This window comes from Hyperolius riggenbachi, chromosome 2 (genome assembly GCF_040937935.1).
Source record: "Hyperolius riggenbachi isolate aHypRig1 chromosome 2, aHypRig1.pri, whole genome shotgun sequence".
Lineage (NCBI taxonomy): Eukaryota > Metazoa > Chordata > Amphibia > Anura > Hyperoliidae > Hyperolius > Hyperolius riggenbachi.
This window is the reverse complement of record NC_090647.1, coordinates 351,434,198-351,449,625: the sequence shown is the minus strand read 5'-3', so window position 1 is coordinate 351,449,625 and position 15,428 is coordinate 351,434,198. Positions and strand designations below refer to the sequence as shown.

Sequence of the window (15,428 nt, the reverse complement as noted above, 5' to 3'; positions counted from 1 at the left end):
AGGTGTGCGCGCTTTTGTGGTAGAAAAAGAAAGGAGGGTGAGATCGGAGAACATAGGAGTGGAAGTACAAAAGAGAAGAGCGCAGTTTTTAAATAAATATGTTGAGACATCTTACTAATATTATAAATGTGAAAGTTTGGTTGTTTGTTAATCACACAACAATGGCTGAACGGATTCGAATTAAATTTGGCACACACATAGTACATTACCTGGAACAACATATAGGATACTTTTTATTCCCATAACCAAAAAGTGGGCAGAGACAAATACAAATTTCACTGGGAAAATCTAAACTGCAGCCATTCTTACACTGTAAGGCCCGGTTCACATTTGCGTTTTTTTCTGGAACTAACCGGAACGTATACTGTACAAGCGGAACGGATGTGAATGGATCCAATGTTAACCTATGGATCCATTCACATGCGTCCGTTGGTACGAATACGTTCCGACCCCTGGATCCAAAAAATGCAGCAGGCCCCAATTTCCCGGACCTTTCTGCCTTGCGGAACGGATCCGGACAAAAAAATACTGCAGCATTGGGGCAATGGGAATCGGAACGTTTCTTCACACTAGTGAAGAAACGGACCGTTTCACGGGGGATGGGGGCATGGGCCGACGCAATCCTGAGCGACGGGAGGGTGCAGCAGCGGTTGGGCTAGGGAGGCTTAATACATACCTTATCTTCATAGGCAGCCGGCGGTAAAGGCTTCAGTCTTCTTCTGCGTCATGTGACTACATGACGCGTCATGTGACTAGTCACATGACGCGCCGTGTAGTCACAGCGGAAGAAGAGGAAGCCTCTACCGCCGCCTGCCTATGAAGATAAGGTATGTATTGACGAGTGAAAAACGGATCCGATCAATCATTGATCAGATCCGTTTTCACTAATGTGAAAAGGGCCATGGACGAGCCATACGGATCCGGTGAAGCGGAGACTGGATCCGCTCACCGGATCAGTTTGGCTGAAAACGAATGTGAACCAGATGGTAGGGTTCTTTGCACAGTTGGGTCACTGAGTGACGGATTCATATTCAGAAAAGTGGGTGGAGCCTACAAAAGCCAAACAAAATTCACCTATTTTCAAGGGGAATATTTCATTGCTGCCATTCTTGCATTGTTAATGGCACAAAGCCTCAAACCTGGTACAGTTGGTCATTGGGTGACTGGGGATCAAATTCAGAAACGGCAGTGAAGCCACATCTAGCCAGATTTGTTTCATTTCAATGCAAATTATTGATGCCAAAGACCGCAAAGCTAACAAACTTGGTCATTGAGTAATTGTGTGTTAAGGTGGCCACACACACACGATACAATAAAATGATCCAATTTTACAGCAATTCGATAAAAACTATTGCATTTTCCGGGGAAAAAAAAAAATCGAAATCTTTTTCATTCGACTGAAAAATCCGATCGGATTTCCCTTTTTTTTCGATTTATAGCGATCTGGAATGCCAGATAATTCTCTTCAATTTTTTTTAATGATTGTATGGTGTGAGATTGTCAATTTATTAATATACACATCCTAGTAATTTTCTCAGAGTTTCCAATCAGCTTTATCATAATTGGGGAAAAACTGAACATACGTGTGTGGTACATTGGTCATATTTTTGAACTGTTACAAGAATTGATTGCAATTCACAAATTGGACAGATATTAAAAAAAAAATTGGTGTGTGCCCACCTTTAGGGTTAGAAAAAGTGGGCCAACACCAGCCAAATACATACCTGGGCAACGCCGTGCCATCAGTTAGGAATGAAATGAAATAATATTAAGCTAATTGATCTCAGCCTGGCCATATAAAATGCAATATTGTTCTGTTCCTGTGATTGGAGATATATAGTATATATGGTAACACCTGGCTACACAGTTGGGTTCATTCACTATGCCTGCAACAAAATAGAATAGACCGTTTAGGTCGAAAGGTACCAATTAACTGTATATTATTTTCCTCAGATGCAATTGAACAGCTTTGTGGGATTATAAATTATCGGAAGGTAATTATCAACTGTTCCCATAAATGGGTGGATTAGTGCACTCTCTCTCCCTCTATCATAAAATCCAATATTCAGATTGACAATTCTGTATTCCAGTCAACCATAGAATCATTTCAAGATTGTTTCTCATCATACTACATGGTTTTCTGCACAATTTGATCATATAAATATGATCAAATCTGAGGAAAAAATATTGTACAATTAATGGGCACCTTTAAAAAAGTGTGCTATAAAGTTTTAAAAGCTTGCAAACCTTACCTGGTCATATCAGAACATAGTGAAGTTGTTAAATTGCTAGTAAGTTACCAGTTAAATCACTGCGGTCATGTGTCCCCACCTACAGCAAGGCCATTTTTTGTGTGTGTAACAAGGCCTGGATTTATTAAAGGTAGTTTCTTGCCTCCCGTCCTCGCTTACAGCGGTATAATACCTTCACTCAATACCCCTAAGTGGTAGCGTTTCGGCGAATGACACCCCCTTCCCCACTCCCTCAACTTTTTCTGTCCCCTTCTTTTCCTACCTCACTCTTCTCTCATTGGATGGTCCTGTCCCATCCACTCCCCGGCTGCTTTAGCCCTCGATGTTGGGCTAACAGAACCAGAGGATACCCTCCTCGCTAAGTACCTCTCCAACCTTATAATACTTAAAACTTTGTATTTAGAAGTAGGGTACCAATAGTCATGAGCGCTTATGCCACCATCTCTGCGGTGGCCCTGGTAATAATTCTTGACATGAGCTATTTGTTGACTTAATGGGGTGCCGGCATCTGTTGCCTCGTGCTACCGACACCCACTTTTATATATGTGGAAACTACCTCTGCTTTTGCAGACTCTTCTGTACCTTATCTAATATACATGTTACTTGTTATGTTTCTAAATGTTCTTTGTAAAACATTTGCTTGTTATTTCTCTTTAAAAACAATAAAAAATATTTGTGATAAAAAAAAAAAAAAAAGGTAGTTTCTTGCTGTAAATTCTGCAGGGAATTAAGGAGTAGCACTATCTTCAATTCACCAACCTTCCAGTAATCATTGGTATCACAGTAAATATATCTACGTTCTGATACGACCTAAGAGAGGGATGTAACCATTTGCCAGCTCACATCTGACACTTCATTCTGCTGGATCACTAATGTTTTCCAACCTTAGCAAATCCAACCCACTGACAAAGTACTGCTCAGTACTGCTTTGTACAGAAAGGGAGGGATGTTTATATCAGACTGCTAATGTGGTTTCGGCATTACACTTGCATGGAAGTGTATTTTGCTAGAGGAATTTTGAAGTTTCAATGACTTCCTCCCTGTTTGATAAACAGACATGTGACATCTCTAAAAACAGGACAGAAGGATCTGTGTATCCAAAGTCTGGTACATATGCCTGAGGAAAAGCAAGCATACTGGCTGACCCAGGAACAGCACACTTCTGAGGTATGAACATGGATATTTCCCTGAGCGCATATGTGTCTATTACCAAACTAAAATCAAACCATGGCCAGATTTTGCATGTGATAAGTGCAAGCTTTTCTAAATGTTTACAATCAGGGCTGTGGAGTTGGTACAAAAATCCTTCAACGTCTCAGTTTATGATTCCACCAACTCAGACTCCTCTAATTTACATATAACAATCCTGTTGATTAAAAGTATGTAACATAAAAGACACTTCATCACTGCCAAAGCTTAGCAATTTTAAAGATTTATTAAGATGGGATATGCTTTTGGCAACAAAAAGCTCCTGGCCAGGAAGAGGACTCTCTACCCTGTAAGCCATCCAAGCCTACCTATTGCCAATGTGAATGCCCCAGCATGTCATCTGTATAACATTCACCAGAGTCTAATATCAGCAAAGTTCCAGCATGCAGCTCAGCCACCTTGCAGAAAAAGGCCTCCTTTCCATCTATAACACAGAAAATGCCAGGGCCATTTTCTGCAAGGGGGCAGATCTATGCATCGGAAGCCAGCTAATACGGGTGTATCTTCTTAAACAGACACTGGCCTCAATTCACTAAGATCATGCTGGAGATAAGGCAAAAAAAAAAAAAAAAAAAAAAAAAAAAAAAAAAAAACTTACCTCCATACAGTGAGAGAGTTGTCTTATCTCTTAGTTCCTTAAAGAGACTCCCCTGGGGGGTACTCACCTCGGGTGGGGGAAGTCTCCGGATCCTAATGAGGCTTCCCACGCCGTCCTCTGTCCCACGGGGGTCTCGCTGCAGCCCTCCGAACAGCCGGCGACTGTGCCGACTGTCAATTCAATATTTACCTTTGCTGGCTCCAGCGGGGGCGCTGTGGTGACTTTCGGCACGGAAATAGACGGAAATACCCGATCTCCGTCGGGTCCGCTCTACTGCGCAGGCGCCGGAAACTTGCGCCTGCGCAGTAGAGCAGACCCGACGGCGATCGGGTATTTCCGCCTACTTCGGCGCCGAGAGGCATCAGAGCGCCTGCGCAGGAGCCAGGAAGGTAAATATTGCGTCACGGCTGTACGGAGGGCTACAGCGAGACCCCCGAGGGACGCAGGACGGCGTGGGAAGCCTCATTAGGATCCTGAGGCTTCCCCCACCCGAGGTGAGTACCCCCCAGGGGCCGTTTTGTCGTTACAGTGATTCTTTAAGTTACCTCCTCTGTAGTCAATTTACCTCCGTAGTTATTTTCACATGCAGTTAACAGCCTGTTTTTAACTCTGGAGTTATTTTAAGGATTGGAGAGTTAACTTAAAGACAGAAGAGTTAACTTTAGGTTTGCCTGAGGTAAAAAGTTTCCTGAATACTACATGCCTTATCACCATGGTAACAACTCTAGAAACGTTATTAAAGACAGGAGATAAGCTTAGTGAATTGAGGCCAATGTCCTCAATTCACTAAGCTTTATCAAACGATTGAACGTTGAACATTTTATCGATAAAACATTTGATAAAGCTATAACACCTTATTGAATTCAAAATTAGATTTTACTCATGAGATAAATTATCAAACGTTCGATAAAGCTTAGTGAATCGAGGCCAATGTATTAGGACACTATCTTTAAAGCATTAGTGTACCTCTGCTTTGTTTTTTTATGTAAACCAAATGCATTTTAACTAATCTTTGGTTATAACTGTAGAGTAGCTTTTAAACAGAAATCAAAACTATTCATTGGTAATTAGAGGGTGCAGGCAGGAACAAAGAACTGTGAGTACATGTAAGAGTATTGTGCAGGTACTCTGCAGGAGAATGAGGGGATTCTTCCTCCATTACACATTCTTCATGCACAATCTGAACCAGGTTTACAGGTGACAGAAAACACCTCTGCGTTCAATGTACACAACATTCTCAGTAGATTCACAACAGCTCTGCGGGGAGTGCATATGCTCAGTATAGTACTACTGTATAACTTGATTTGTAGTCACCAACCCCAATTTTAATAACATATCAAAATTAACCACTTCACCACTGAGGGGTTTTACCCCTTGAACACTAGAGCAATTTTCACCTTTCAGCGCTCCTTCCATTCATTCGTCTATAACTTTATTATTATCGCAATGAAATGAACTATATCTTGTTTTTTGAATTATTTTATTCTAAATGTGTTTTAATGGGAAAATAGGAAAAAATGTGGGAATTTTTTTTTCCAGTTTTCGGCCATTTTAGTTTTTAAATAATGCATACTACTGTAATTAAAACCCATGAAATGTATTTGCCTATTTGTCCCGGTTATAAAACCATTTAAATTATGTCCCTATCACAATGTTTGGCGCCAATATTTTATTTGGAAATAAAAGGTGCATTTTTCTCAGTTTTGCATCTATCCCTAATTACAAGCTCGTAGTTTATAAAGTAACAGTGTTATACACTCTTGACATAAATATTTAAAAAAAAGTTCAGTCCCTAAGGTAACTATGTTTTTTTTTTATTGATTTTTTATTTTTTTTTAATTACAAAAAAAAAATAAAAATTGGGAAATGTGGGAGGTTATGAGATAATTTATTGTGTAAAACTAATGTATTTGTATATGTAAAATGCTTTAGGGTGTAGTATTACTATTCGGCCACAAGATGGCCACAGTGAGTTTGTGTTCATGCGACCTGTAAGCGTCCGGAAGGACGCTTACAGGAAGCACTATGAGGCTGGGCAAATCACAATGATCGCGCTGTTTCTCATAGAAGCAGCAGATCATTGCGGGGGCTTAGATCAACGAACGGAAACGGATCTTCCCGTACATTGATCTCCGGGCGAGCAGGCGGCGGCGTGCGTGGAAGAACGGTGGAAGCGCGGACAGCGGCGGTAGCGCGGGAGGTACGAATTTCTCCATCCCTTAGTTTTAAAAGGGTGGAAAAAAGGGACGGAGAAATCCGTACCACGGGGGGTAAAGTGGTTAAAGGATTTCATGAGTAAAGAGTGCATACATTTGTATAAACCTGCATTAAAAAGGGGTTCCGTGGAGGTGCTCCAAAGATAAAATCCGACACTTACCTGGGGCTTCTATTGGCCCCCTGCAGCTGTAATGTCCAGCGCCGTCCTCTGATGCTCCGTTCCCCGCTGCCGGTCCCAGTCTAATATTCGGCTAAACAGGCGAATAGTGCTCGCTCCCACGCGCGACATCAGGCACTTACTGCGCAGTACGACGTTCTCTTCCACTGCGCACTAAGCTCCCGATGACTCACGGGAGCGAGCATGGCCACGGGCGCGCAGCCGCAGTGTACTTTGTCACGTGATTACACCAGCTTTTACTCGAGTATATACAGTAATGTCTATTTCCTGTGGTCCTGGCATTCCACACACTAGTGTATAATGGGCCACACAAAAAAAAAAAAAAAAAAAAAAAAAGCATAATGGTTACATAAACACACATATGCATACATATACAGATAAGTGGTGCACAAATACATTTGCTAAATATTATTAAGGCCAAGTTCACAGTGGGGCATTGCAGTGCGACTTAATGGAGGCATTTTAATGAAAAAAGTGCTACTCAAAAGTGTATGTGAGGTTCAGAGTGTATCCGGAGCAATGCGATCCAACAGACTACAGTAACCAGGGCAGTGTGTTAGCGCATAAGTATGCCAACACACTGCATTACTGCAAGCGCTAACAGTGGCAGTAAAGCATGTTTTTCCTTGACCGTATGCAACGCAATGGTCACATAATGGGAAATGAGACGTTTTCATCCCATTGCACTCCTGGGAATGCAATACAGCTCCCACTGTGAACCATGCCTAAAACCTCTTTTCATTTGTATCTGCAAACGGCTAAGAATTTTCTGAAATGAATAATAAGGTCAAACTGAACATCTTTGCAGACTAATCTCTCACGTCACATACGTACGTTGCGCTGATGCAACATATTTCCGATGCTCACTCAGTTTTGGCTCAGGCACATATAAATGACATTCATTAACCTCTTCCGGACTGAGGAGATTGAAATCTACTCCCAGTTTGTGTCCTGTTATCCCTGGCCGGGCATAGATTTCAATCACCATCACTGCGCAGTCCTCTCTAGTCGTTCCCGCCGCTCTTCATGGCACAGCACCTACATGCTCTGCTGTCACTTCCATATATCAGGCGGGAGCCAATTCCATTGGCTTCTGACCCCGTGATTGCTGTGAACCAATCACAGCAATTGCATTGCTTAAAAGGGCATGGATAGCTCTGGTCTTAAAGGGGCTAGAGCCATCCGGTCCCAAAAGTGGTTAAATAAATGCTAGTGCATCGCCGTTTAGGTAAATGTCCTGATTTGCACTGTGCTGCAGCGCACGCGACTGCAACAGATGTGAGAAAAGGTCCAAGTGAAAGCATGGGTCAGGTCCACCTGCCAGCTGCTTGTCTGGTGCTGCTCCCTGTGTGATAAAGCATTTAGCAATAGTACGCTCTATTCTTTGGAGTGTAGTTGCTATGAGGTTGTCCAGAACCTCCCACTTCACGGCAGGAGTAATTAGATGAACAGGGCAAAGGAATTAGTTATCCATTTTAAACACATGGGCCCATCCATATGCAATTCACTTTTTCTCTTTGTTTTCTCTTAGATGATATTTTCACAACTTGTCATAAAGTGCCTTTTAAAAAGGACATCCGAAGTGAATATAAACTGATAAGACAAACTATTGTATCTATCCTCCTAAAAATGTCGATTGTAGATATCCCACAGTTTTATATTTAAAACTAGTTTTTAACCCCTTGCCGACCGCCTTAAAGAGGAACTGAAGAGAGAGGTATATGGAGGCTGCCATGTTTATTTCCTTTTAAGCAATACCAGTTGCCTGGCAGCCCTGCTGATCCTCTGCCTCTAATACCATTAGCCATAGCCCCTGAACAAGCATGCAGCAGATCAGGTGTTTCAGACTTTAAAGTCAGATCTGACAAGACTAGCTGCATGCTTGTTTCTGGTGTTATTCAGATACTACTGCAGAGAAATAGACCAGCAGGGCTGCCAGGCAACTGGTATTGATTAAAAGGAGATAAATATGGCAGCCTCCGTATACCTCTTACTTCAGTTCCCCTTTAAGCCGACCGGCGGCGGGCGTGGTTATGCAGCGAACGCGTCATTCGTGACGCGATCAGCCGCCGGCGACAGGCTCAGCCCCCCCTCGCACAGTAACCCGCCGGCCATTCGGAAGCAGCGGCGGGTTACTAGCTACTGGATCACCGCCATACAAGCGTATAAGCAGCTTTGTAATGTATACAAAGCGTATTATACAAGCTGCCTCCTGCCCTGGTGGTCCCAGTGATTGAGGGACCACCAAGGCAGGCTGCAGCCACGCAGGTAAGCACCCAAGCACACTGATCTGCCCCCCCCCCTTCCCTCTGATTGCCCACTGCACCCCTCAGACCCCCCCTGCCCACCCCTCAGACCCCTGTTTGCACCCAATCACCCATCAATCACCCCATCACTATCTGTCAGCGCTATTTTTTTTTTTTTTTTTTTACTAGTCCCTAATCTGCCCCCTGGGGGCTCCTGATTACCCCCCCCCCACACTCTCAGATCCCCCCCCCCCCCGTGTACTGTATACATCTATCCTCCCCTGTAATCACCCGTCATTCACCCGTCAATCACCACCTGTCACTGCCATTTATCAGATCAGACCCTAACCTGCCTCTTACGGGCATCTGATCACCCTCCCACACTATCAGATCGCCCACAGACCTACCCTCAGATCACCTCCAAATTGCATTGTTTACATCTGTTCTGCCATCTAATCACCCACTGATCACCCATCAATCACCCCGTCACCACCTGTCACTGCTACCCATCAGATCAGACCCTAATCTGCCCCTTGGGCACCCAATCACCCGCCCACACCCTCAGAACACCCTCAGAACCCAGCCCTGATCACCTCGCCAGTGCATTGCTTGCATCTATTCCCCCCTCTAATCACACCTTGAGACACCCATCAATCACCTCCTGTCACCCCCTAGCACACCTACCCATCAGATCAGGCCCTAATTGATCACTCGGCCAAACCCTCAGATCCCCCTCAGACCCCCTTCCGATCACCTCCCCAGTGCATTGATTGCATCTATTTTCCCCTCTAATCACCCCTGAGACACCTATCAATCACCTCCTGTCACTCCCCTGGCACTCCTATCCATCAGATCAGGCCCAATACAACCTGTCATCTAAGAGGCCACCCTGCTTATGACCGGTTCCACAAAATTCGCCCCCTCAGACCACCTGTCATCAAAATTTGCAGATGCTTATACCCCTGAACAGTCATTTTGAGACATTTGGATACCAGACTACTCACAGTTTTGGGCCCCTAAAATGCCAGGGCAGTATAGGAACCCCACAAGTGACCCCATTTGAGGAAAAAAAGACACCCCAAGGTATTCTGTTAGGTGTATGACGAGTTCATAGAAGATTTTGTTTTTTTGTCAAAAGTTAGCGGAAATTGATTTTTATGTTTTTTTTTCACAAAGTGTCATTTTCCACTAACTTGTGACAAAAAAAATAAATAAAAATCTATGAACTCACCATACACCTAACGGAATACCTTGGGGTGTCTTCTTTCTAAAATGGGGTCACTTGTGGGGTTCCTATACTGCCCTGGCATTTTAGGGGCCCTAAACCGTGAGGAGTAGTCTTGAAACCAAATGCCTTAAAATGACCTGTGAATAGGACGTTGGGTCCCTGAGCGCAACTAGGCTGCAAAGAAAGAAAAAAAGTCATACATGTGGTATCGCCGTAATCAGGAGAAGTAGTATAATGCATTTTGGGGTGTATTTTTACACATACCCATGCTGGGTGGGAAAAATCTCTCTGCAAATGGACAATTGTGTGTAAAAAAAAAAATTGTTTGATATATTTCTCCCACCCAGCATGGGAATGTGTAAAAATACACCCCAAAACACATTCTACTACTTCTCCTGAGTGCAGAGATACTACATGTGTGGCACTTTTTTGCACCCTAACTGCGCTAAGGGGCCCAAAGTCCAATGAGTACCTTTAGGATTTCACAGGTCATTTTGAGATATTTGGGTTCAAGACTACTCCTCACGGTTTAGGGCCCCCAAAATGCCAGGGCAGTATAGGAACCCCACAAGTGACCCCATTTTAGAAAGATAAAAACAAGTTACACCAAGAGCCCCAATAGTGTAATATGTACTGGTAAATGGTTACTAGATAGAGTAAATATTAATACTCACAAACCAGGGTTACCATTAGGCAACCACTGTAAAGGCAGGTGGGGAGATTTTCCTGACCCCACTCAGGAATAAGAATTCGCTCTCTGTAGATGAGAAAAAAGGGGGTTCAACCCTCCACCTAGGGTGGACTCCATATTATGCAGGAGAACAGAGGCGCCAATAGGATAAAAGGAAGCTAAATGAGCTTAAAAACCAAATTCTTGGTAAATATAGGAGGTAGTGGTGGACTTACCTCCTCCAAGTAGACACACAATGACTGTAGTAAAGACAGTCAATATATTTTATTTATGAACCCCAAATCTGCAACGTGTTTCGCAGGTTTGATTCCGCTTCATCAGGCAATAACAACGGAGCAATGGCATATGCGGTCAGTAGAAGAGCCAGGCACCTCTGTGTCAGTAGAAGATTTTATTTTTTTGTCACAAGGTAGCAGAAATTGATTTTTTTTTTCACAAAGTGTCATTTTCCGCTAACTTGTGACAAAAGAAATTCCATGAACTCACCATACTCCTAACGGAATACCTTGGGGTGTCTTCTTTCTAAAATGGGGTCATTTGTGGGGTTCCTATACTGCCCTGGCATTTTAGGGGCCCTAAACCGTGAGGAGTAGTCTTGAAATCAAATGTCTCAAAATGACCTGTGAAATCCTAAAGGTACTTATTGGACTTTGGGCCCCTTAACGCAGTTAGGGTGCAAAAAATTGCCACACGTGGTATTTCTGCACTCAGGAGAAGTAGTAGAATGGGTTTTGGGGTATATTTGTACACATACCCATGCTGGGTGGGAGAAATCTCTCTGTAAATGGACAATTGTATGTAAAAAAAATAAATAAAAACATTGTCATTTACAGATATATTTCTCCCACCCAGCATTGGTAGGTTTAAAAAAATACACCTCGAAACACATACTACTTCTCCTGAGTACGGCAATACCACATGTGTGGCACTTTTTTGCAGCCTAACTTCCCAAAGTCCAATGAGCACCTTTAGGCTTTACAGGGGTGCTTACAATTAGGCACCCCCAAAATATCAGGACAGTAAACACACCCCACAAATGACCCCATTTTGGAAAGTAGACACTTCAAGGTATTCAGAGAGGGGTATGGTGAGTCTGTGGCAGATTTCATTTTTTTTTTTTTTTTTGTCACAAGTTAGCAGAAATGGAATTTTTTTTTCCCTCAAAGTGTCATTTTCCGCTAACTTGTGACAAAAAAGAGTTAGTACCTGCTAACGATGTTTTCAACAATCCTTCAGGGCAAGGTGAGACGTCGCTCCTCCCAGGAACAGACAGCACTTCCCCTATAAAAAAGTCACATGGTTAGTCCACCCTCAGTGCGTTTAGCCAAGTACCGACAGGTGAACATTCCACTAACCCATAACCGTGCTACTATCAGACACAGACTATTAACACTCGGGTGGGATCATTGCCTTGAAGGATTGTTGAAAACATCGTTAGCAGGTACTAACTCTGCTTTTTCCCCACAAACCCTCAGGTCAAAGGTGAGACGATTAACAAGTAATACAACCTCAGGGTGGGACCACTGCTTGGAGAACGTTTCTACCAACCGCCTGGTCGTGTGCAGACGTTGCATCAATTCGGTAATGACAGATGAACGTAGAAAAGCTTGACCACGTTGCTGCTTTACATATTTGCTCAGGCGAAGCCCCTGCATTATTAGCCCAAGAAGCTGCCCTAGCTCTAGAATAATGAGCTTTAAATGAGGCAGGAGCCTCACTTCCATAACTCTGAAAGCTTCTATAATAGCTAACCTAATCCAATTAGCTATAGTAGATTTAGAAGCGCTCTGACCTACAGTTTTCCCTGAAATAAAACAGATAAGGAATCGGTCTTCCTTACATCTGCAGTTCTGTTCAAGTATTCCAGAACACATCTAACATCTAACGAGTGAAAAAATCCTCTCTTTTCCACAACTTGGATTCACACAGAAGGTAGGCAAAATAATATCCTGCGACCTTTGAAACCTAGACATAACTTTTGGACAAAACTTTGGATCCATCTGTAATACTAACCTATCCTGAAAATAAGGACTTTTCATAGACAAGGCCTGTAGCTCACTAATCCTTCTGGCTGTAGTGATGGCTATTAAAAATACAGTCTTTAATGTAAGAAATTTAAAAGAACTGTCCCCTAGCGGCTCAAAAGGACCTTTGGACAGCCCCTCTAATACAAACGATAAATCCCAAGGAGAAACGTATGGCTTGTAAACTGGCAGTTTCCTAGATAGAGCCTTCAGAAATCTCAGTATCGGAGAGGTAGACAAGGGGATACCTGAAAAAGCCGAAAACGCAGCAATCTGCACCTTAAGCGTACTCACAGAAATATTTTTATCCCAACCGTCCTGGAGAAACCAGGACTGCTGGGACTGACAAGCTATCAAACTTAGAGCCAGATAACCAAAGATGAAAAGTCTTCCAGTATTTCAGATAGATCCTCCTAGTAACTTCCTTACAGCTAGTAACCAATGTAGAGGCCGCCTTCTCAGATACTGCCAACTTTTTGAGTAAGGCTAATTCAAGATCCAGACTAACAGATTCAATCTGCCTGGATGCAGATGCCACAGGTTCCCTTGTAGCAGTAGATCCGGCCTGTAAGGAAGTCTCCAAGGGTCTTCTGATGCTAACCTCCTGAGAGCTGAAAACCAGCTCCTTCTCGGTCACCAAGGTGCTATCAAAATCATCCAATTTTGACAACCTCTCCATTTGCTGATGACCGCCGGAATCAAATTGAGAGGAGGAAATGCATACAGAAGTGGAAAGTTTTACTCTTGAATGAACGCATTCACCCCCCGGCTTTGATCTCTTGGATTGAGAGAGAAAAAAAAAGTCTGAATCTGGGTATTGTCTTCTGTTGCAAACAGATCGATTTACGGTGTTCCCCATCGTTTTATGTCTGCGAAAACACCTCCTTGTTTAGAGACCATTCTGATGACAGAATCCTGCTTCTGTTCAGTTTGTCTGCCTCTATATTGAGTGTTCCCTTGAGATGAACAACTCTCAAGGATGACACATTCTTTTCTGCCCAAGACAAGATGTCCTCCGCTTTCTCCTGCAACAACAGGAATCGCGTGCCTCTGTTGATAAACGCTACTGCCGTAACGTTGTTCGGCTGGATCAGAACATTGGACTGCAACAGTATCGATTGCGCCTGAAATAAAGCCAGCCTTACTACTGTTTATTCCCTTCAATTGGATAACCTTTGAGACTCGGATTTTGTCCGATTCCCCTGAAAGGCTCTGTGAGCTATATGAGCTCCCCAGCCCCAGGCGCTTGCATCCGTAGTTATTACGTTGTCTACAGGCTCCTTCCAAGGCCTGCCCTTCACAAGGTAAGATTCCTCCAACCACCGTTGCAGAGACACACAGTTTGAGGGATTTTGACTTTGAAATCTAATGTTTGTGGACGACCGTCCCAATTTTCTAGGAGGAACCTCTGTAACTTCCTTATATGCGCTAATGCCCAGGGAACTGCCACCATCGTGGATGACATTAACCCAAACACCGACTAAATCGTTCTTAGGGAAACTTTGTCTTCCCCTTGTAATGATTTCACTGCCAAACTTATCTTCAGAATCTTCTCGGGAGGAAGGAAAATCATCTGTTTTACTGAATCCACTAGCATGCCAAGAAACTGAGTTCTCTGACTTGGAATTAGAGAGGACTTCTCCAGGTTGATGATCCAACCTAGGGATCGGAGATGTTCTGATACCAGATTCAAATGGCTTTTCAGCTGTTCTGCTGAACTTCCTAGAATAAGCAAGTCGTCTAAATACGGAATGGTTAAAATCGATTGTTCCCTTAACGGAATCAATGCTTCTCCCAGAATTTTTGTTAACATTCTTGGGGCAGAAGTGATCCCAAACAGGAGGCAAACAAACTGGTAGTGTTCTACCATCCAATTTATTCTCACTGCAAAACTTAGGAATTTTTGTGATTTTTGGTGAATCGGCACATGCCAATATGCATCTTATATCCAGAGATGCCATAAAGGCCTCTGGAAACAATAACTCCCTTACTGAAAAGATGGATTCCATCCAAAAATTTTTCATAAACCGACTCAGGTTTGTTAGGTTCAGAATCAGACGAAACTTGCCCGACTGCTTTTTTACTACAAAAATAGTTGAATAAAAAAAAAATAAAAACAGGATGAATTCCATTACTTTGTACAGCTCCACGGAATATGTTGGCGCTTTATAAATCAATAATAATAATAATAAATAATTCTGTCTTAGCATGTTCTGCAATATGCTCAAAATCTCTGGAACCAGAGTGGGATCTCTTAGGGCCTTTGAGATCACAAATCTTGATGGTGGAGGAAGGGCAAACTATTTGGAAACCAAACATTATTGTCTGGCGAATAAATGGATTTTTTGCCACTTTTGCCCACCTGAGAGAAAGTATCTTAGCCTTCCCCGCACCGCCTGACACGAGTCATTGGGATTCTGACTGGGTCTCTGGAGCTTTAGACTTAAAGCCCCCTTTCCTGGACTTGTCAAAAGTCCACCTCCTGCCTTTACTGTCATCCTTAGAGGCATCCTTTTGATCACTCCTTGGCTTATGAAAAAACTGTTACCACAATCTTCTGTTCCTTAAGCGAAACTATCCTTTTATTCAATGTTCTTTCCAAAGCTGAATCCAGCTCTGGACCAAACAACAATTCACCTGAAAAAGGGACACCACACAGCCCGTTTTTGGATGAGATATTACCATCCCATATTTTAAGCCACAGGGCTCTACGAGAAACAGAGCAATGGACCTGGCTGTAAACCTAATTGCTTCAGCAGAAGCATCTGCTAAATATGCAGCAGTT

General features: G+C 43.0%; 1 protein-coding gene across 2 annotated transcripts in view; it reads right to left on the bottom strand.

Annotated features, from left to right (window-relative positions):
* Positions 1-15,428, bottom strand: part of DSTYK (dual serine/threonine and tyrosine protein kinase) — a 190,245-nt gene that overhangs the window by 101,409 nt on the left and 73,408 nt on the right. The window lies entirely within an intron of this gene.